We start from the raw sequence: 24,712 nt of genomic DNA, 5'->3' as shown, positions 1-24,712 counted from the left end.
CATTACACTAATCCAAACAACCATAGCTCACACCCTCACAGAGACACTGTGGTAGAGGTTATTTCAACTGTAATATAGAGCATTGATGTTATACAGGCCTTAGTATTGACTTCTCTCAGGCAGTAAGTGGGAGAGAGGCATCCTATCCCGTGAGAGACTGCTGTCTTAAGTCTCTCTCTCTCTCTCGCTCTCTCAATCCATCTCTTTCTATTTACCAAGAATGAAACCTCTCTATGCCTTTCCTTCTCAACCTCTCTCATAATTAGTTATCTCAGTGACTTGTCTTTTTCTGTGTAACAAAAGACAGTCTGTCCAGAGGCTCGTGGTCACTAGTGGACCTTCTTTCGCATTCGCCGATAACAATTGGGACTCTTGAGAGATCTCCTTGACAATGCTGACCCCCGGCTGTCCCTCGAGGGGCACTCCTGCCCCCCTTCCATCACACCATCAGAATAATGCATCTTACACACACACACACACACACACACACACACACACACACACACACACACACACACACACACACACACACACACACACACACACACACACACACACACACACACACATTCCGACCCCCAACCTCCCTCCTCACTACTCTAGACACACCGTGATGTCAAATGTTAGGTAACCATTTCCACTGGTGCTCTGACCTCTCAACCTCAGCCCCACGGGAGAGGAAGGGCCCTCTAGGGACAACAGGAGACCAGACTGAGACAGACACCAACAGCCTGCTCCTGGCTTCCTTTACTAATGAAACACTAGCCCTTCTCTCTCTTTCTCTGTGAGATAATGGCATGGCTCAAATTCAATTCAGAGCTTTTTGGAAGATTAGGTCCAATATTAGGAAACAAATGTTTGTTACAAAAAACAATTATATTATTAGTTMAATCGGATCTCCTGKGCATASAGATGGGCATAGTAGTGGTGGCTACTGATGTGTGAAATCGAACATTGTTTGAATTAGATATCTAAGATGTCTCTTTCGGTCAGTTCACCCATTCAAACTAAGCTCTCAAAACCAGTTTAAATTGACCAAATTGTATTTCTCAAAAACGGGTTAAGAACAGAACAGGTGTTTTATTCTACCTAACAGGAAAGGGATTGCAGTTGTTTATCTAACCCTCCTGAAAGGCCTCCCTGCCTGTCAGATGTCCCCCCAGATAACGCAGGTTAACATTCTAGTCACAACACCACTCTGTCTCTCCCCTTAGAACAACACCGATGAGGAACGGTAGGGGCTGAGTGTTCCCACTGTAATACAATATCTCTWATCTGGCGAGCTCAACATTCAACAAGCTTTTCCCTCCGAATTTAGCTCTCTCGTTTTATTCACCGTAGTCTTMATAAAAGAAGAGCCATTGACGTGACTCTCCAACGTATCTATCTCCTCAGGCKTCTATCTTAGATACCTACGTCTTTCTCAGGCCCAGTATACAGAGTTCTGTCTGTGTTATATGAAGCTGTCTGTTTGTGTGGCCCTCTGGGCATAACAGAGACGAGGGATGGATAGTGTTACTCTTCTGTAGGCCGACTTTGTGAGCTGTACCTTAATGATCTGGAGTGATTGGTGCTAAATCATCATTTCCACTTGGTCCCTCTCGCTCTCTTTCTTCTTTTGGAGGTAAGGAGGGAGGGATGAAGGGAGGGAGAGCTTGCAGTGCGCCACGACACGCACCCACTCCTCCGTTCTCCTTAGGGGCCTTTAGCTAGCGTCTCCTAGGTTTGGCCCTCGACCCCACTCTGTAGGAGCCACATAGTGTTCTCTCCCTATCTCTTTTTCTCTCTACAGTCTCATTTTCTCTTCCTCTTGSTCTCTCTTTCTCTCTCTTTCTCTGAAGTTTATCTCCATAGCACCCAGAAGAGGTTTACCGTTTCATGTGAGTCCCATAATCAGATTTCTGGAGGAACCCAAGAGGTTTAATTTGATTTACACGAGGACACTACTGCAGCAGCATGAATAAGATAAGAAGTAGAGATGTTTTAGTATATCAGGTGCTGAATACATCTTACAAGAGGTTTTGAAAAGGAAAGGACTAAAGTAAGGAGATGTGTGTGTGTGTGTGGGAAAGAGGAGAGTGTGCCCCCTGTCCAGCTGTGGCAGTGTAACCGATGTGAAATGGCTAGCTAGTTAGCGGTGGTGCGCGCTAATAGCGTTTCAATCGGTGACGTCACTCGCTTTGAGACCTTGAAGTAGTGGTTCCCCTTGCTCTGCAAGGGCCGCGGCTTTTGTGGAGCGATGGGTAACGATGCTTCGTRGGTGACTGTTGTTGATGTGTGCAGAGGGTCCCTGGTTTGCGCCCGGTTCGGGGCGAGGGGACGGACTAAAGTTATACTGTTACACCAGTGTGTATCCCAGCCCTGCCTGTCACAATACTACCACTGCTGCCACTGACTGCACTCAACCAGCTGCAACAGAGAGGTAGAGCGAGAGGGGTTATTGGTGTGGCTGGGCTCCTTCCTGTGTCTACACACAACCTCTGACCCCTGACTCTGATGGATGTCCTAACAATGTCCGGAGAGGCTGGTAGAGATGAATCACTACCTATACAGGTGCTGCCGAGAGCAACATTGGCCTGGTCCCAGATCTGTTTGTGCTGTACTGTCAACTCCTTGGTATCATAAGTGTTGGCTATACAGCACACACCGATCTTGGACCAGGCTTTTGTTTAGAATGAAGATAAGACACATGACAGATTGGATCTGTGGCTTCGGAGATTGATGGATTTGTTGACGTTTCGTGTGATGTAAGTCATCCTCTATTCATAGACCAGATTTTGTTTACATGTTTATGCGCGTGATGTGGTGGTATATTAGTCTTGGCACTGAAATAACTGATATTAGCACAGCAACTCCCTGGTCATTCCTAAGACATTACAACCTCCTCTCTCCCCTCTCATCGTCTCCCCTTCCTCTATCACTCTCTACAATCTCTCTCTCTGCTCTTCTCTCTCTCTCTTCTCCTCTCTCTCTCTCTCTCTCTCTCGTCTTCTCTCTCGTCTCTCTCTTCTCTTCTCTCTCTCTCTCTCTCTCTCTCCTCTCTCTCTCTCTCTCTCTCTCTCTGCTTCTCTCTCTCGTCTCTCTTTCTTCTCTCTCTCTCGCTCTCTCTCTCTCATCTCTCGCTCTCTCTCTCGTCTCTCTCCTCTCTTCTCTCTTCTCTCTTCTGGCTTCTCTCCTCCTTCTGGGGGTCTCTCTGGGGTCTTCCTCACTCTCTTTGTTGTCCTCTCTGGTCTCTCTGCCTCTCATCCCTCTCCTCCCTTCTCTCCCTATCTCTATCGCGCTCTATAATCTCTCTATCATGCTCTTCTCTCTCTCTCTCTCTCTCTCGCAGTGCATGCTGGGAGTTTGAGTGTTTGGTGTAGAGGGCTCTGTCCTATCTTCTTTTCTTGATTCTGTTCTTGGTCTTTCTTTCAATTTTATTTTCTATGGTGGAGGGTTAATGCACTATTTGTTTTAGCGGTATCCACAGGTTTTTTCAAAGTTAGGGTGGAAGAGGACAGAGTTTGTTTCCTGGGGTTTGGAAGGTGTGGTGTGCGCGATGGCTTCTCAGCCTAGCGCGGAGGAGACGCTGTCGATACGGCATGGATTCAGGTGTGTTCCTGAGAATGGAGTTAAAGTGGAGGAGGTTCTGCTCACAGTCGGTAAACAGGTAGGAGCTGAATTTATACATTCCGCTTCCAGAATGAACAAAGCTGTGGTTCTGTTCATGAAAATAGCAAATTTGGTTGGTAGACTAATTGCTAGTGAAATATTTGTAAGGGGTGTGTTGGTGCCAATTTTGCCTCTTTCTTCCCTTTTGACAAGGGTGGTAGTTGCAAATTTGCCTCTGTTTATTACGGATGATCCAATCAGGAAAGAGCTGTGTCGTTTTGATAAGTTTGCTAGCGGTTTTCGTGTCGGCAGGTTTTCAGGCAGATTCCGTTAAGCACGTTGTTTCGTTCCGGAGGCAAATGTGTATGTTTCAGAATAACAATGAGCAACAGTTAAATGTGCATTTTAAAGTGAGGCATGGGGAGGGGCTCTACGCAGGGTTTGCCAGCACAGATAGTCTATGGTGTTTTGAGTGTAGGGATTTGGGGCGTAAGCGTGACCTCACCTTTGCGTGACCACATAAAGTCCGTAGACAAGGTGAGGGCACAAGCGCTAGTGGGGGAAATCGAGGTCAACACGCAGGGGAGCAATGAGATGCAGACAGCAGAGGCTGGGCCTAGTCATGCCAGGGATGGTGGTGTAGATAAGGTTGGGTCTAGTCATGCTATAGATGGTGGTGTACATGAGGCTGGGTCTAGTCAGGTTATGGATGGTGGTGTAGATGAGGCTGGGTCTAGTCATGCCAGGGATGGTGGTGTAGATGAGGCTGGGCCTAGTCATGCTATAGATGGTGGTGTAGATGAGGCTGGGTCTAGTTGGCAATATTGCCCGGGTGGAAGTGGCTCCTGTCCCAAGTGTCATATAGAGGGAGGGTGCTGATAATCAACAACCTGGTGGCATCTTCCCTGTGGCATAAACTGGCTGTCCTCAACCCCCCCGCCGGTCTGCTCGCAGACCTGCAACGCAAGCTGGTGGACTTTTTCTGGTCGGGCCATCACTGGCTGAGGGTGGCAGTGTTGTACATGACCGTCCACAAAGGAGGACAGGGCCTGGTGGAACTGGAGAGCAGTGTGGCTGCGTTCCGACTAAAGGCGGCGCAGAGACTGCTGTACCATACTGATGTTGGCTGGAGGGAACCAGCATGCGCGCTGCTGAGGAGAGCTGGCGGATTAGGGTTGGACCAGCAGCTGTTCCTCATGAGGCTGGAGAGGCTGAGTACAGCAGGTCTCCTTGATTTTGACTCTGCAGTGCTGAGGGCCTGGCAGCTGCTAAGGCACACACGAGAAGGGGGTGTGGAGCCTGGGCTGTGGGTGTGGGAGGAGCCTATCTTCCACAACCCAGCCATCGTTTTGAGATTGGTTCAGTCGGCCACCCTGCAGAGGCGACTGATGGTAGTGGGCTTACTAAGGCTGGGTGACCTGCGACTGCTGGGAGAGGAGGGAGGGGAAGTCCTGGCACAACAAACAGGAATAACTTCTCTTAGGCTGCTGGAGAGATTCCTGGGAGGCACTGTCTGAGCCGGTAAGGGGGGGTGAGCGACAAAAGGGGGAGGGGCCACCAATGTTTCCGCCACTGCAGGTGACGGCAGAGACTGGAGACTGGCAAGGGGGTCTGGAGGACTTGTTAGATTTTAACAGTCTGAGCCTGGGGGAGATGGAGGGGGTGGGAGTTAAAGCCCTCTACAACCTCTGCATTAAGATGAGGAACATTAGGAGCCGAACATGAGTGAAGGCACATCAGTGGCAGAGGATATGTGGGGAGGAGAGTATGGTGGGTTTTAGATGGAGGGGGCTCTACAAACCCCCAGCACCAAAGAGGTCAGGGGACCTCCAGTGGAGGGTTCCACATAGAGCCCTGGCCACTAACAGCTGGTTGGCACGGGTTKAACCGGGAGTCGGGCAGGTGGTGTCCTTTCTGTGTTATGAGAGAAACTGTGATTCGTGTGTTTCTGTGTGCGCCAGGTTAATGCCATTAATGTCTCTGTTGGAATGTCCGTGCGAGAGGTTGGGGGTGGTTTTTACTGTTGGGATGTTTATAATGGGGTACAGGTATTCAAATAAGGAAAAGGCCAAATGTGTTTTGTTGAATTTTCTGTTTGCTCAGGCAAAGTTAGCTATTTGGATAACAAGGGGGAACAGGGTCAAAGGTGGGGGGATAACAGACCATTTTCTATTGTTTAATGGGATGGTCTCTGCGCACCTTAGGTTATAATTTGAGTTCAATAAAATAATAAAGTGTGCAGATGTTTCAGGAGATATGGTGTGTTGGGGGGGCTGTCTGTACAGCTGCGGAAGATGTTTTGGATATACGGTTGTAGAAGTTTAGTTTCTTTTGGTTATTGTGATATGTTTTGTATCATGTGGCAGAGGGAAAGGTGAGTGTGGTACATGTATGCAGTACAGGATATATTTTGGTGTTTTATTTTAAGGGGGGGGTGGTGAGGTTTTAATGAAATGAGAATGTTTCATTAAAGAAAGACAAAAAGTCTCCTCTCTCTCTCTCTTGGTTTGGAGGCTATGTCTGTCCTTGTTGTCTATAGAAACTGTTATTAGATTACAGGAACAGTCTGGGTCTCACACACACACAAGCACATTGCTCTGAAACTCGCAGACTTTGAACAAAACTTCAGGCTATGCCTAGAATCCCTACAGCAGCCAAGGGAAGAAATAAAGCTCCCCATAACTCGCTGGTTGGAACCAAGCCAAGAGTATTTCAATCCTTGTATTTCATCGTTACAATATTACATTTGATTATCTTAAACAGAACCAAACTAGTACRATGCATTCGGTAAGTATTCAGACMCCTTTTTCCACACTTTTTTACGTTACAGCCTTATTCTAAAATTGATTAAATTGTTTTTTCCTCATCAATCTACACACAATAACCCATAATGACAAAACAAAAACACATGTAAATATCACATTTACGTTAGTATTCAGAGGATCTCTCTGTACTTTGCTCCGTTCATCTTTCCCTCGATCCTGACTAGTCTCCCAGTCCCGGCCGCTGAAAAACATCCCCACAGCATGATGCTGCCACCACTATGCTTCATAATGGGGTTGGTGCCAGGTTTCCTCCAGACGTGACGCTTGGCATTCAGGCCAAAGAGTTCAATCTTGCTTTTATCAGACCAGATATCCTTGTTTCTCATGGTCTGAGAGTCCTTTAGGTGCAATTTGGCAAACTCCAAGCGGGCTGACGTGCCTTTTACTGAGGAGTGGCTTCCGTCTGGCCACTCTACCATAAAGGCCTGATTGGTGGAGTGCTGCAGAGATGGTTGTCCTTCTGGTGGTTGTCCCATCTCCACAGAGGAACTCTGGAGCTCTGTCAGTGACCATCGGATTCTTGTTCACCTCCCTGACCAAGGCCCTTATCCCCCGATTGCTCAGTTTGGCCGGGCGGCCAGCTCTAGGAAGGGTCTTGGTKGTTCCAAACTTCTTCCATTTAAGAATGATGGATGCCACTCTGTTCTTGGGGACCTTCAATGCTGCAGAAAAATGTTGGTAACCTTCCCCAGATCTGTGCCTCGACACAATCCTGTGTCAGGTCTACGGACAATTCCTTCGACCTCATGGCTTAGTTTTTGCTCTGACATGCACTTTCAACTGTGGGATCTTATATAGAGATATGTGGGCCTTTCCAAATCATGTCCAATCAATTGAATTTACCACAGGTGGACTCCAGTCAAGCTGTAGAAACATCTCAAGGATGATCAATGGGAACATGGTGCACCTGAGCTCAATTTCGAGTCTCATAGGAAAGAGTCTGAATACTTACAGTTGAAGTCGGAAGTTTACATACACCTTAGCCAAATACATTTAAACTCAATTCCTGACATTAAATCCTAGTAAACATTCCCTGTCTTTGGTAAATTAGGATCACCACTTTATTTTAAGAATGTGAAATGTCAGAATAATAGAGTGATTTATTTCAGCTTTTATTTCTTTCATCACCTTCCCGGTGGGTCAGAAGTTTACATACACTCAATTAGTATTTGGCAGCATTGACTTTAAATTGTTCAACTTGTGTCAAACGTTTCGGGTAGCCTTCCACAAGCTTCCAACAATAAGTTGGGKGAATTTTGGCCCATTCCTCCTGACAGAGCTGGTGTAACTGAGTCAGGTTAGAAGGCCTCCTTGCTCGCACACGCTTTTTCAGTTCTGCCCACAAATTTTATATGGGTTTGAGGTCAGGGCTTTGTGATGGTCACTTCAATACCATGACTTTATTGTCCTTAAGCCATTTTGCCACAACTTTGGAAGTATGCTTGGGGTCATTGTCCATTTAGAAGACCCATTTGTGACCAAGCTTGAACTTCCTGACTGATGTCTCGAGATGTTGCTTCAACATATCCACATAATTTTCCTGCCTCATGAGGCCATCTATTTTGTGAAGTGCACCAGTCCCCTCCTGCAGCAAACCACCCCCACAACATGATGCTGCCACCCCCGTGCCTCACGGTTGGGATGGTGTTCTTCAGCTTGCAAGTCTCCCCCTTTTTCCTCCAAACATAACAATGGTCATTATGGCCAAACAKTTCTATTTATGTTTTCAGACCAGAGGATATTTCTCCAAAAAGTACGATCTTTGTTCCCATGTGCAGTTGCAAACCGTAGTCTGGCTTTTTTTATGGCGGTTTTGGAGCAGTGGCTTCTTCCTTAATGAGCCTCCTTTCCGGTTATGTCGATATAGGACTCGTTTTATTGTGGATATAGATACTTTTGTACCTGTTTCCTCCAGCAACTTCACAAGGTCCTTTGCTGTTATTTTGGCATTGATTTGCACTCTTCGCACCAAAGTACGTTCATCTCTAGGAGACAGAACGCGTCTCCATCCTGCGCGGTATGGCGGCTGACGTGGTCCCATGGTGTTTATACTTGCGCACTATTGTTTGTCCAGATGAACGTGGTACCTGGCATTTGGAAATTTCTTCCAAAGACGAACCAGACTTGTKGAGGTCTACAATTTTCTTCTGAGCTCTTGGCTGATTTATTTAGATTTTCCCATGATGTCAAGCAAAGAGGCACTGAGTTTGAAGGTAGGCCTTGAAATACATCCACAGTTGACTCAAATGATGTAAATTAGCCTATCAGTAGCTTCTAAAGCCTTGACATCATTTTCTGGAATTTTTCAAGCTGTTTAAAGGCACAGTCAACTTAGTTTATGTAAACTTCTGACCCACTGGAATTGCGATTAAGTGAAAAAATCTGTCTCTAAACAATTGTTGGAAAAATTACTTCTGTCATGCACAAAGTACATATCCTAACCGACTTGACAAAACTATAGTTTGTTAACAAGACATTTGTGGAGTGGTTGAAAAAGAAGTTTTAATGACTCTAACCTAAGTGTATGTAATCTTCTGACTTCAACTGTATGTAAATAAGGTGTTTCTGAGTTTTTATTTATTATAAATTTGCTAAAATTGCTAAAATCCTGTTTTCGCTTTTTCATTATTTGGTATTGAGTGTAGATTGATGAGAAAAAAATAATTGATCCCATTTTAGAATAAGGCTGTAACATAACAAAATGTGGAAAAAGTCACGTGGTCTGAATACTTTCCAAATGCGCTATATCTAGTATACATTGACAGCTTCTGAGAAGAAATTAAWTKTTTTTATTTGTATATTGCATTTTTTTCTTCTGATACGGCATTTATATTGCGTTTCTTCTCTTGTTTCACATGTAATGTAGCCAAGCTAWGTTGGTTTGTTCAATACACTTCAACACTCTATAGATAGCCCCTGATTCTCCTGTAGTAATTCCATGACTTTAGGCTTGACCCCACCCTAGGCTTCTCTGTTCTCCTACAACAGAAGAGAAAGAGAAGAGAGGACTGTGATTCGTGAACAGCAATTAAGCTGAAACAACAGTCTGAACTGGGTAAGCTGTGTCTCTCTCCCTGTTCAATGAGCGGGAAAGGAATTTGATTCATGTTTAATCTTGCACACTCACTCACTCGGGTGGGTGGTGTGTGTGTGTGTTTCTGTCATTGGTGCGTGTCGAGGTGACTGAGATTGTTGGAGGCTAGACTCAGAAACGTGTGGATGTGGTATAAGCCTAATTCTGAAGGAGGACAGGAAAGGGGGAAGGATAGGAAAAGAGAGGAGAATCTGAGAAAGTGCTATCCAGGGACACTGCAGGAACACAAATTCCCTCAATCACCTCATACAGCTAGTTTTGATTTATCGACGACATTAATTTATACCCTAATACCCTTTGATTAGTGCACAGGCAATTCATTATAAAGATAGAGGGATTTTCCTGGCGTCTTATCTTCTCTGGTATTTCAGCAACGCTCATTGGTTTCTGTGTGCGTGTCTGGTCTTTACATGTACAGTAACCAGCCAGTGCTAGCCGCAGGGCTGTATCAGCATTTTCCAACCCTTAGGGCCCAGTGGACCAGCAGAGAGGTATGCCCATTGTGTGTGTGTGGGCTAGGAGTTTGAAGTGGAACTAGGACTACCAGTGGATCAGGCTCAGCCACATCTCTCCTCTGTGTCCATCTCCGCAACCGGACATCTGGGTGCCTGTTTAATGGTCATTTAAATCCTTCTGCCGTTTTGCTAGGATAATAATCCCAGAGTGTAGCTTTAAAGGGGCTCGACAGATGGTAAATTACAGGCCTAGGACTAAAGGTGATCTATAGTCTGGTCCTGTCTGGTTAGGACATCACTACCCTCAGGGCAAGCAACGCTGGTATGGATTCCATGCAGTCTAGCTATGGATGGAGTGCCTTAAAGGATATGCAGGCTAGGGATGTTTTATTACCACTACTTTTACACTTTTGACAGTGAAGTTTTAGTTTGTAATCAATTAAATTAGATCTATTCAATCAAATGTATTCATAAAGGCCTTCTTACATCAGCTGATGTCACAAAGTGCTGTACAGAAACCCAGCCTAAAACCCCAAACGGCAAGCAATGCAGGTGTAGAAGCACGGTGGCTAGGAAAAACTCCTAGAAAGGCCAGAACCTAGGAAGAAACCTAGAGAGGAACCAGGCCTATGAGGGGTGGCCAGTCCTCTTCTGGCTGTGCCGGGTGGAGATTATAACAGAACATGGCCAAGATGTTCAAATGTTCATAATAGCAGCAGGCTCAAATAATAATAATCACAGTGGTTGTCGAGGGTGCAACAGGTCAGCACCTCAGGAGTAAATGTCAGTTGGCTTTTCATAGCCGATCATTAAGAGTATCTCTACGCTCTGCTGTCTCTAGAGAGTTGAAAACAGCAGGTCTGGGACAGGTAGCACGTCCGGTGAACAGGTCAGGGTTCCATAGCTGCAGGCAAGAACAGTTGAAACTGGAGCAGAAGCACGACCAGGTGGCCTGGGGACAGCAAGGAGTCATCAGGCCAGGTAGTCCTGAGGCATGGTCCTAGGGCTCAAGTCCTTGGAGAGAGAGAGAATTAGAGAAAGCATACTTAAATTCACATAGGACACCGGATAGACAGGAGACATACTCCCGATATAACAGACTGACCCTAGCCCCCGAGACACAAACTACTGCAGCATAAATACTGAAATACTGGAGGCTGAGACAGGAGGGGTGGAGACACTGTGGCCCCGTCTGACGATAGCCCCGGACAGTGCCAAATAGGCACGATATAACCCCACCCACTTTGCCAAAACACAACTCCCACACCACTAGAGAGTTATCTTCAACCACCAACTTACCATCCTGAGACAAGGCCGAGTATAGCTAAACGAAGATCTCCCCCACGGACAACCCAAGGGGGGGGGGGGGGCCAACCCAGACAGGAAGATCACGTCAGTTACTCAACCCACTCAAGTGACGCACCCCTCCTAGGGATGGCATGGAAGAGCTCCAGTAATCCAGTGACTCAGCCCCTGTAATAGGGTTAGAGGCAGAGAATCCCAGTGGAGAGATGGGAACCGGCCAAGCAGAGACAGCAGGGCGGTTCGTTGCTCCAGTGCCTTTCCGTTCACCTTCACACTCCTGGGCCAGACTACACTCAATCATATGACCCACTGAAGAGATGAGTCTTCAATAAAGACTTAAAGGTTGAGATCGAGTCTGCGTCTCTCACATGGATAGGCAGACCATTCTCAATAAATTGAGCTCTATAGGAGAAAGCCCTCCAGCTGTTTGCTTAGAAATTCTAGGACAGTAAGGAGGCCTGCGTCTTGTGACCGTAGCGTACGTGTAGGTATGTACGGCAGGACCGAATCGGAAAGATAGGTAGGAGCAAGCCCATGTAATGCTTTGTAGGTTAGCAGTAAAACCTTGAAATCAGCCCTTGCCTTAACAGGAAGCCAGTGTAGAGAGGCTAGCACTGGAGTAAATATGAAAAATGTTGGTTCTAGTCAAGATTCTAGCAGCCGTGTTTAAACACTAACTGAAGTTTATTTAGTGCTTTATCTGGGTAGCCGGAAAGTAGAGCATTGCAGTAGTCTAACCTAGAAGTGACAAGCATCCATGTTCCGTAGCGGGTTTTGATTGAAAGTAAGTCCGAAGGTATGTTTGTTTCAAAACATTTCTGAGTGGATTTGAAGAGATGATATTGCATATGGGTTAGGTATTACCTGTTGTCTTAGAAACTGGACCCCTGCATAAAGATATTTATTCTGCCCACTCCAGAAAGTATTCACACCCCTTGAACTTTTTCCACATTTTGTTGTGCTACAGCCTGAATTTAAAATGGGTTAAATAGAGATTTTGTGTCACTGGCCTACACACAACCACCACATATGTCAAAGTAGATTATGTTTTAGAATTGTTTACAAATGAATAACAAAATGAAGGGCTGAATGTCTTGAGTTAGTAATATTCAACCCTTTTGTTATGGCGAGTCTAAATAAGTTCAAGAGTAAAAATGTGCTTAACAAGTCACATAATAAGTTGCATGGCTCACTATGTGGTGCAATGTTAGTGTTAAAATGTTTATTTTTTTTTTAACTACTTCATCTCTGTACCCCACTAGGGCTGACCCAATTTTGTCGACTGGTCGATTGTTTGGTCTTAGGCTGTTGGTCGACGAGATTGTTTTAGTCAGCAGTAACAAATAATATATATACACTGCTCAAAAAAATAAAGGGAACACTTAAACAACACAATGTAACTCCAAGTCAATCACACTTCTGTGAAATCAAACTGTCCACTTAGGAAGCAACACTGATTGACAATAAATTTCACATTCTGTTGTGCAAATGGAAATGACAAAAGGTGGAAATTATAGGAAATTAGCAAGACACCCCCAATAAGGAGTGGTTCTGCAGGTGGTGACCACAGACCACTTCTCAGTTCCTATGTTTCCTGCTGATGTTTGGTCACTTTTGAATGCTGGCGATGCTTTCACTCTAGTGGTAGCATGAGACGGAGTCTACAACCCACACAAGTGGCTCAGGTAGTGCAGCTCATCCAGGATGGCACATCAATGCGAGCTGTGGCAAGAAGGTTTGCTGTGTCTGTCAGCGTAGTGTCCAGAGCATGGAGGCGCTACCGAGACAGGCCAGTACATCAGGAGACGTGGAGGAGGCCGTAGGAGGGCAACAACCCAGCAGCAGGACCGCTACCTCCGCCTTTGAGCAGGAGGAGCACTGCCAGAGCCCTGCAAAATGACCTCCAGCAGGCCACAAATGTGCATGTGTCTTCTCAAACGGTCAGAAACAGACTCCATGAGGGTGGTATGAGGGCCCGACGTCCTCAGGTGGGGGTTGTGCTTACAGCCCAACACCGTGCAGGATGTTTGGCATTTGCCAAGAGAACACCAAGATTGGCAATTCGCACTGGCGCCCTGTGCTCTTCACAGATGAAAGCAGGTTCACACTGAGCACATGAGCACATGTGACAGACGTGACAGAGTCTGGAGACGCCGTGGAGAACGTTCTGCTGCCTGCAACATCTTCCAGCATGACCGGTTTGGCGGTGGGTCAGTCATGGTGTGGGGTGGCATTTCTTTGTGGGGCCGCACAGCCCTCCATGTGCTCGCCAGAGGTAGCCTGATTGCATTAGGTACCGAGATGAGATCCTCAGAGCCCTTGTGAGACCATATGCTGACACATGACATTTGTGGCCTGCTGGAGGTCATTTTGCAGGGCTCTGGCAGTGCTCCTCCTTGCACAAAGGCGGAGGTAGCGGTCTGCTGCTGGGTTGTTGCCCTCCTACGGCCTCCTCCACGTCTCCTGATGTACTGGCCTGTCTCCTGGTAGCGCCTCCATGCTCTGGACACTAGGCTGACAGACACAGCAAACCTTCTTGCCACAGCTCGCATTGATGTGCCATCCGGATGAGCTGCACTACCTGAGCCACTTGTGTGGGTTGTAGACTCCGTCTCATGCTACCACTAGAGTGAAAGCACCGCAGCATTCAAAAGTGGCCAAAACATCAGCCAGGAAGCATAGGAACTGAGAAGTGGTCTGTGGTCACCACCTGCAGAATCACTCCTTTATTGGGGGTGTCTTGCTAATTGCCTATAATTTCACCTGTTGTCTATTCCATTTGCACAAGCATGGTGAAAAATGTATGTTCAATCAGTGTTGCTTCCTAAGTGGACAGTTTGATTTCACAGAAGTGTGATTGACTTGGAGTTCCATTGTGTTGTTTAAGTGTTCCCTTTATTTTTTTGAGCAGTGTGTATATATATATATATATATATTATTTATTTATTTATTTGCGCCTATCTCAGTGAACAAATCCATTGTGGAGGCCTAGACTAAAAGCCAATTTAAACCATGGGGAGGGTGTGACGCAATTGCAGAGCCTCCAGAGGCATGCAGAGGCCAAATCGAGCTCTCTTCTCGCATCGCTGTGTGCCTCCCAAATTTTGTAACAACGCTTAGGGCTCTGTATATCTCTGCATTTACACGATTGGTTGACGGTAGGTACATCCTGTAGAAAACACAGTCTCACTTCCTTGACAAAATCTCTGCACTGCTCCGCCAAGCCCAAGAAGTGTGAATGCCCTGACTTCTGCTGAGGCCGTATCACCGTAAATGCTGCATGGCCAATGCAGACGTCGGATTGTCCATGCGCCCAGATGTACAATGCACTTCTCTCTCCAGAATGCGCTCTCTTGTGCACATTCATTGTTTCATTGTGTGAATTGTTTAGTGTTTTGATTGTTAGTGTATATCAATTCCCCATGACATATATCACCAGGAGTACATTTAGCCTTAATTCCTATCATTTACAATCTACCATGTTTGTTACTTTGGTTACGGTAATTTCTCTTAATGCATTCAATATTATTATTCCAGTCTTCCCGTTATTGTCGGAGTGGACACGTTGTTTGCAGAGTGCACAACCTGTGTTACACTTGAGAGAAACACGTTTTGGTTTATTTCATTCCATTTACGAGTTTTGTCAATCTAGTCATCGTCTTTTGTTTGKAGCGCTCCTGTCAATGTTGAATAAGGACGCGCACACATAGAAGTAGGCCTATGGGGATATCTAGCCTGCGCACAAATGTAGGCTTATTAATGTGCCCATTTGGGGATCTGATAGTATTTCTGATTTGGCTTAACGCATCACCATTAATGACCTGTGGAGCTTCTCAAAGGAATGTTTTCTTCGCCTCAAACAGCAAGCAAACAAAGTCTGTTTTTACATCCATTGAGAATGACAATAGTTCCTCAATGTGTTTGAAAAATCTTTCCAGCTCTCTCCCTTTCGAAAGGGAAAAATGTCCTGCTCTGATCCAGTGGAAACGTCATAAAAGAGGCCTACCCGATAACTTCTTATCTGTTCCACAATACTTTTGAGTTAATTTGTTGGCTTTATGTAGACAATTTTTACATAGTTGGCAATAGAAGTTACTTTTTAGGTTTGTCTCATTTTCATTTAGATTTGGATAGAATTTTGATTAACCACATGACAATGATTTTGAGATATGAAGACGTTATTATTTAAATGAAACTTTCATGAAATGTGCATAACTGGCACGCAGATCAGTAGAAATGTTCATTCCACATGAGAAAAGTTGCAGACTCCTCGTGTAGTCTATTACCGGAAACTTCTGGAGAGCAATGGCAGAATCTGCAAAAGCCAGCATGAGTGGGAGGAGAATAGTTGGGTCAGGTTAAGTAAAAAAAAAWATATAGATCTCTGGGGCACCTTGAGTCATTTGGCTTATTTCATCAAACTGTAAGAGTAAAGCATCAGACAAGCTCCATGCATATAGTTTATTTTATTAAAACACGTAGTGTGTCTATATTATGGGTGTGTCTATTGTGCATGGTGAAGTTATTAATTACACTTTGGATGGTGTATCAATAAACCAGGTCACTACAAAGATACAGCCGTCCTTTCTAACTCAGTTGCCAGAGAGGAGGAAAACTGCTCAGGGATTGTACCACTCTTCATATTTTCAACCATAGTGGTAGCTGCGTCATGCTATGGGTATGCTTGTCATCGGCAAGGACTAGGGAGTTTTTTAGGATAAAAAGAGACGCAATAGAGCTAAGCACAGGCAAAATCCTAGAGGAAAACCTGGTTCAGTCTGCTTTCTAACACACTGGGATACAAATTCACCTTTCAGCAGGACAATAACCTAAAACACAACACTAAATATACACTCGACTTATTTACCAAGACGACACTGAATGTTCCTAAGTGGCCCAGTTAATCTATGGCAAGACTTGAAAATGGCTGTCTAGCAATGATCAACAACCAACTTGACAGAGCTTGAAGAATTGTAAAAAGAATAATTTGCAAATATTGTACAAGCCATGTGTGCAAAGCTCTTAGAGACTTACCCAGAAAGACTTACAGCTGTAATCGTTGCCAAAGGTATTGTATTGACTCAGGGGTGTGAATACTTATGTAAATTAGATATTTCTGTATTTCATTTTCAATAAATTGGCAAACATTTCTAAAATATGCTTTCACTTTGTTATTATGGGGTATTGTGTGTACAGTTCTGGCCAAAGAAATTGATTTCCACAAAGTTTTCTGCTTCAGTGTCTTTAGATATTTTTGTCAGATGTAACTATGGAATACTGAAGTATAATTACAAGCATTTCATAAGTGTCAAAGGCTTTTATTGACAATTACATGAATTTGATGCAAAGAGTCAATATTTGCAGTGTTGACCCTTCTTTTTCAAGACCTCTGCAATCCGCCCTGGCATGCTGCCAATTAACTTCTGAGCCACATCCTGACTGATGGCAGTCCATTCTTGCATAATCAATGCTTGGAGTTTGTCAGAATTTGTGGGTTTTTGTTTGTCCACCCGCCTCTTGAGGATTGACCACAAGTTCTCAATGGGATTAAGGTCTGGGGAGTTTCCTGGCCATGGACCCAAAATATCGATGTTTTGTTCCCCGAGCCACTTAGTTATCATTTTTGCCTTTCATGCTGGAAAAGGCATTGTTCGTCACCAAACTTCCTGGATGGTTGGGAGAAGTTACTCTCTGAGGATGTGTTTGGTACCATTCTTTATTCATGGCTGTGTTCTTAAGCAAAATTGTGAGTGAGCACACTCCCTTGGCTGAGAAGCAACACCACACATGAATGGTCTCAGGATGCTTACTGTTGGCATGACACAGGACTGATGGTAGCGCTCACCTTGTTTTCTCCGGACAAGCTTTTTTCCGGATGCCCCAAACAATCGGAAAGGGGATTCATCAGAGAAAATGACTTTACCCCAGTCCTCAGCAGTCCAATCCCTGTACTTTTTGCAGAATATCAGTCTGTCCCTGATGTTTTTCCTGGAGAGAAGTGGCTTCTTTGCTGCCCTTCTTGACACCAGGCCATCCTCCAAAAGTCTTCGCCTCACTGTGCGTGCAGATGCACTCACACCTGCCTGCTGCCATTCCTGAGCAAGCTCTGTACTGGTGGTGCCCCGATCCCGCAGTTGAATCAACTTAAGGAGACGGTCCTGGCACTTTCTGGACTTTCTTGGGCGCCTTGAAGCCTTCTTCACAAGAATTGAACCGCTCTCCTTGAAGTTCTTGATGATCCAATAAATGGTGGATTTAGGTGCAATCTTACTGCCAGCAATATCCTTGCCTGTGAAGCCTTTTTTGTGCAAAGCAATGATGACAGCATGTGTTTCCTTGCAGGTAACCATGGTTGACAGAGGAAGAACAATGATAACARGCACCACCCTCCTTTTGAAGCTTCCTTGTCCTCGTCAACACTTAGACCTGTGTTAACGAGAGAATCACTGACATGTTGTCAGCTGGTCCTTTTGTGGCAGGGCTGAAATGCAGTGGATTTTTTGGGGGGGATACAGTTCATTTGCATGGCAAAGAGGGACTTTGCAATTCATCTGATCACTCTTCATAGCATTCTGGAATGCAAATTGCCATCATACAAACTGAGGCAGCAGACTTTGAAAATTAATATCTGTGTCATTCTCAAAACTTTTGGCCACGACTGTAGATGGGGGAGAAAAATATATATTTAATCAATTTTGAATTCAGGCTGTAACACAACAAAATGTGGAATAAGTCAAGGGGTATGAATTCTTTCTGAAGGCACTGTACCTTCCCCTCTTACTGCCATAAACCCTCTTGTGCATTCACATCAAGGTCTTTTGTCTAATACAGGAAATCCTTGTCAGCATGGGAGTGATTTCTATAGGTAAGGGTGTGTTACAGATGAGAAATGATATAATCCTGGTAGGCTGGTCCCCTCTTCTCTCCTGCTCTAAGCTCTCTCTCTCGCTGTCTTTCTCTCTCCAGCAGGTCTGTCAACGTTTACACAGGATTATTGTGAGGTTGTTTGCCAGCCAACACTTCTGCTCTGGGCACAGTGGTAGAGGAAGGTAGACAGAGGGGTAAGGGGGGGGTGAGTGTGCTTGTTCTATTGATACATAGCTCTCTGACAGGTGTCGCTTCCCCTCTCTCACCTGGGGTGAGGAGGGTTAAGGTGGAGGTCTGGAACCTCCTGCTCTCTCTATCACCTGAGCACTTCCCCTCTCAGACACGACGGACACACATGCGCTAGCATACACAGACAAAACACGCACAAACGGCACATGTGTGCGCGCGCGCGCACACACTCACACACACACACACACACACACACACACACACACACACACACACACACAGTAATCCCCTGACAGGGCAACATGCTGGCGGCAACACTCATCTCTTGCCGGACTGGAGGGGATATATTTTAGTGTAACACGACACACCTGCCACTCTGTCTCCTCTCCCCACTCTCTTACCAAACAATAGAGGTCTTTGTCCTTCACACCGAGGGGCTGGGAAAGCATCTTGTTCAGCCAACGGCACAACACTGTGACATTACATGTGTCGGCTCTACAGTGACCAACTACTGGAATGTGAAGAGAGGGGGATGGAACTTGAAGCTGTCGTGCTCCGTCTTAGCAGGGCACAATGCGAGACCCAGATGTAGACACAGGAGGCAGATGGTTGGAGTCTTACAATGTTTATTAGTCCAAAAGGGGTAGGCAAGAGAATGGTCGTGTACAGGCAAAAAGGTCAAAACCAGTTCAGAGTCCAATAGGTACCGAAGGGCAGGCAGATTCAAGGTCAGGGCAGGCAGGGTGATCAGGCAGGTGGGAAAGTAGTCCAGAGTCAGGCAGTGGTCAAAACCGGGAAGASTAGCAAAAGAGAATAGAAAAGGAGTACGGGGAAAAACACGCTGGTTGACTTGACTAAACATACAAGACGAACTGGCACAGAGAGACAGGAAACACAGGGATAAATACACTGGGGAAAATAAGCGAAACCTGGAGGGGGTGGAGACAATCACAGGGACAGGTGAAACAGACYAGGGCGAGACAAGGACAATGAGTGACGGTGTCCGGATGGGTTGTGTGTATGTGTCTGTTTGCGTGTGGGTGTGTGTTTGTGCGTGTGGTGTATGTGCTGCATGCGTGCATTCATTTGTTTGTGTTTGCGTTAGGGCAGTCCCAGAAAACCAAAAAATCTTGGTCGACCGAGAGTCGTCCTGTTCTTTCGACCAATCGATGATTAAACGTATTTTTCCATACATAGGCAGACACACTCTTTTTGAATAAAACCAACTACATATGCACCGAGGTTGTCTGATGCTTCAAGCACACTGTTTGATTAAATAATTAAGACACACAAATGGCTCAAGAAAGAGCCCGATGGTCACACTGTGTAAAAACAAATGACAGCGAGTGCCTGTGTGACTGGCTCATGTTGTATCGCTCTCCTCCCTACTGCAGCAAAAAGGCACCACAGCACAGCAAGTGTTTATTGCGTTGTCCGTGCTGAACCTGCAACATCCCTTCAGCCATCGTTTCTTACTCGTTTCTGACTGAAAAGTTCCGTTACCAAAATCCCTTATTGGTTTATTAAAAACATTCCCTATTCCTACAACCTATTCCTTTTGGGGCGGTAGCCTGGTGGTTAGAGCGTTGGGCCAGTAACCGAAAGGTTGCTGGATCGAATCCCCGAGCTGACAAGGTAAAAATCTGTCGTTCTGCTCCTGAACAAGGCAGTTAACCCACTGTTCCCCGGTAGGCCCGTCATTGTAAATAAGAATTGGTTCTTAACTGACTTGCCTAGTTAAATAAAGGTTTAAAAAAAAACTGAAAAACCTTACTCTCTTTACGTGCAAGCATCGCATGCATGTGAAACGTGCAAGCATCGCATGCATGTGACCAATAGGGCCTGACCTCTAGCTTATCATAATCACATCAATAAATTGATTATAACAAACTCCGAAGACCGTAACACGTGACAGCAAAATAGATGCGGAGGACGTGAAAAAAAAAAACTTGAAACGCTGAATGTTTACTGGTTGCTCAGGAGGGAAAGTCAGATCTGTGGAAGACATTTGACTTTCGTTGTGTAAACTACTGGAGATAAAGAAGAAGGGTAAGCGTTGTGTGATCTTGACCATTTGGAACAGTATAAACAACACTAAATAAATAAGTGTACCAGAGAGTCTGTTCTAACAAAGAAAAATAAATAATATATTTATTTATTACAGCAGACTGAAAACAGTTCCATGCATTCGTGAATTGCGGTTTATTTATTGTTCTTAGGCTAATTATTCAAAGCTCCCTTTTTTATTTCATTTTAAATCTAAAATGCTTGATTGCATTTCGAAGCATGAATGTCTCGTATGCTGTGTGGTGGCATGAACGAATGAAGGATTGATTGAKACAGTAGCCTATATATTKAAATATAGGCCATAGTAAGTTACGGTATTAACACTAAACAGGATGCGTTCTTAGGCCTACAGCTCAATGGTGGTTATACAAGGATACAATACTAAGCCKTCTAATGATAARGACATGACTTATTATTATAATGATGGAACMGTGTAAACAACACTAAATAAATTAGAACTAACACCAGTCTGTTCTAATGAAAAAAAATTGTATAGCCTTTATTACATTATAGCAAAGATTAAAAACAGCCRTCCGTATCTGTGAAATTGCTTTATCCAACATTTTGCCGTTGCTGGGTGCTCGTGGAATCAGTAGGCTACTACCGTTTTTGACAATTGCTTCCACGTGATTTCTGAAACCATGGCTCCTTTTCTCTAGACTCTACACACAAAACCCCAAAACATCACACATCTCTTGCAAAACCAACCACCACTATTTTAACTCTTCTCAAAATGGTGTTTTTTGCATCAAAACACTACACGCAAACCATCAAATTATTAGCTCTTATACACGCCAACGACACACGGACGTGGCAAATGTAAAACACTTGTGTCTTTTGCATGTTCAGTGTGCGGTGGAGTCCACGGCAGTTTGTCATAGCACTCGCAAATATATACAGTATGTATGCATATTCAGTTGAAATGCAAGGGGGGAAACATTTATTTATTTCTCAAAACATTGTATTTTCATCCAGATTTCAGGATGAACAGTAACAGACAAAACAAATACAGTAGAAGATTAACAAATTGGCTTGTTACTATAAAGAAAAAAACAATTAGGGTGCGTCCTGTCTCCTATTTGGGTCTGGCCACAGCACCTCATCAACATCACAAGCAATGTTCTCTCTGGCTAAACAGCGGGGGAAGTAGCTTCTGGAGTGCCCTGGCATGCCCCCTCATCAATGTCACCACAGGCCTCCTCCTTGTCCTCGTCCCCCTCTTACGCTCACTCCTCTTCCTCTAACCCTCTCTCCAAAATTGGCCTCCCATTGTTGTCCAAACCAAGAAAGCCAACCTGAAGCCTATTTATAGAGCTCGAGCTCTGATTTCTAAGTGAAGAAATGAGCTATAAGTGTTTTCACACGTGAGCACTGGGTGTAGGTAATCGGTAAGTGAGTGTGGCATTTGGAATGGCAGTTTTCCAAACGAAACACAAGACCTGTTARTTTTGAATGATGTGTCTAATTTAGAGAACTGTGTTTGGTGTTTTGTCAAAAAGTGTGTTTTACAATTGCAAACTGAGTGTAAAGAAGATAATGTACTTGCAGTATTGCAGACTTGRTCTGAAGATTAGGTACATGAGTTAATGGTTTCACTGAGTGTGCCTCAAGTACCACTTTTAGTGTGTAAGAGATTGTGAAAAACTGTAAACAAACGCTCAAACAGGCAACAGAAGCACGTGCTRTCYTATTTCTGTAGRTATACAGTACCAGTCAAAAGTCGAGCAGCAACTACCGGTCAAAAGTTTTACAACACCTACTCATTCAAGGGTTTCTCTTTATTTTTTATGATTTTCTACATTGTAGAATAATAGTGAAGACATTAAAACTATGAAATAACACATATGTAGTAACCAAAAATAGTGTTAAACAAATCAAGTGTTAAACTCTTGGCATTCTCTCAACCAGTTTCATTAGGTTCATTTGTAGAATTTCTTTCCTTGTCAATGCATTTGAGCCAATCAGTTGTGTTGTGACAAGGTAGGGGTGTTTTACAGAAGATAGCCCTATTTGGTAAAAGACCAAGTCCATATTATGTCAAGAACAGCTCAAATACGCAAAGAGAAACGACAGTCCATCATTACTTTAAGACATGAAGATCAGTCAATACGGAACATTTCAAGAACTTTTAAAGTGCAGTCGCAAAAACCATCAAGCGCTATGATAAACTGGCTATCATGAGGACCCCGATAGAAAAGGAAGACCAAGAGTTACATCTGCTGCAGAGGATAAGTTCATTAAAGTTACCAGCCTTAGAAATTACAGCCTAAATAAATGCTTCATAGAGTTCAAGTAACAGACACATCTCAACATCAACTGTTCAGAGGAGACTATGTGAATCAGGCCTTCAAGGTCGAATTTCTGCAACAAAACTATTACTAAAGGACACCGATAAGATGAAGAGACTTGCTTGGGCCAAGAAACACGAGCAATGGACATTAGAACGGTGGACATTTGTCCTTTGGTCTGAAGTCCAAATTAAAGATTTTTGGTTCCAACCACCATGTATTTGTGAGACGCAGAGTAGGTGAATGGATGATCTCCGCATGTGTGGTTCCCATCGTGAAGCATGGAGGAAGAGGTGTGGGGGTGCTTTGCTGGTGACACTGTGATTTATTTAGAATTCAAGGCACACTTAACCAGCATGGCTACCACAGCAATCTGCAGCAATACGCCATMCCATCTGGTTTGGGCTTAGTGGGACTATCATTTGTTTGTTAACAGGACAATGACCCAACACACCTCCAGGCTGTGTAAGKKTTTTTTTTACCAAGAAGGAGAGCGATGGAGTGCTGCATCAGAACACCTGGCCTCCACAATCCTCCGACCTCAACCAAATTGAGATGGTTTGGGATGAGTTGGACCGTAGAGTGAAGGAAAAGCAGCCAACAAGTGCTCAGCATATGTGGGAACTCCTTCTAGACTGTGGAATCATTCCAGGTGAAGCTGGTTGAGAGAATGCCAAGAGTGTGCAAAGCTGTCATCAAGGCAGAGTGGCTATTTGAAGAATCTCAAATATAAAACATATTTTGATTTGTTTAACACTTTTTTTTTGGTTACTACATGATTCCATGTGTGTTTGATGTCTTCACTGTTATTCTACAATGTAGAAAATAGTACAAATAAAGAAAAACCCTTGAATGAGTAGGTGTTCTAAAACTGTTGACTGGTACTGTAGTAGGTGTGTCAAAACCTTTGACTGGTACTCATTCCGAGGTGTTTCTTGCACCTCTCCTCTCCAAATGTAGACTTTCAAATACTTTCCTGTTTGCCTGCCTGTTGATCCTATTCAACGTCACTGAGGATGGAATGTCCGGCCCTAGCTGTAACTCTATAGCACTGCAATTATCAGTACACAATCCTCCATATGCAATTTTTCTGTGGTGTATAATGGACAGAAATGGAATTGTGTGCGTGATGTGGCTGAATGGTAGCATGACGGGTATTAAGAGGACCCTTGGAGAACGCCTGTCTGTCTAGCTAATCCTAGTCCTTTAAGGTAATGGTTAGAGGAGTGTTTAAATCAACTTGTTGGTGCATGGCCTTCGCTCAGAGAGAGAAATTCAACCCCACAACCAGTCACTCACATCTTAATCGGATTATACCGTTTATAAAACTCTTCCAAATGCTCCGTACCTTTTTGCTATGGAATGAGCTGGTCCATGGCCTATAGAATAAATAATATCCCTCTCACTCATGTCTGTAKCCCCCCCCCCCCCCCATGACAACATATCCCCCCTCCCCTTAACACACAATCATCTGGGTGTTATTTTACAACCAACTGATGTCTGACAGCCCTTCCTAATGTCAGAACAGAGCAGTAACAATGTTACCTAGCAGAACACACGTCACACCTATAGCTCCTACCTACGCCAGCTTTATCCCTCCCCTAAGCATATCAAAGGCCCTGAATAAGATGTGTATTGAATGGATTGAAGTCTTATGTTTTATTAAACCCCTCCGGGCTAATGTCTGAAAGCGAGAGAGGAGCGGACAGGAGAACACAGATGGATTGAATTTGTCTCCTCTATTGTGAAGGTGTCAGGCTACCTTCCGTGTTACCTTACACAACATGATGGAGGTATTCGCTTCATGACCCCTTCCTACTGTGTGTGTGTGTGTGTGTGTGTGTGTGTGTGTGTGTGTGTGTGTGTGTGTTAATGTCAAGTTTCAGTTCGCCCAGTTCCCACCTTAACACTGCATAGTTAAAACATTCCCCTCACCTCCCTAACGTCTTAAATTCAATTTAGTTTCAAGTAATGCACGTGGGTGGGTGGAACCTGCTCCATGTTGGGATTAGACCTAAAATGGGATCCTCT

At 44.6% G+C, this 24,712-nt stretch overlaps 1 protein-coding gene across 1 annotated transcript in view; it reads left to right on the top strand.

Annotated features, from left to right (window-relative positions):
* The window catches only part of LOC111951305 (cadherin EGF LAG seven-pass G-type receptor 1-like), a 120,087-nt gene that overhangs the window by 4,726 nt on the left and 90,649 nt on the right, over window positions 1-24,712 (top strand). The window lies entirely within an intron of this gene.

This window comes from Salvelinus sp. IW2-2015, linkage group LG24 (assembly GCF_002910315.2).
Source record: "Salvelinus sp. IW2-2015 linkage group LG24, ASM291031v2, whole genome shotgun sequence".
In the NCBI taxonomy this organism is placed as follows: Eukaryota; Metazoa; Chordata; class Actinopteri; order Salmoniformes; family Salmonidae; genus Salvelinus; species Salvelinus sp. IW2-2015.
Note: the sequence above shows the minus strand (reverse complement) of the source record. Positions and strands in the feature narration are given on the sequence as shown.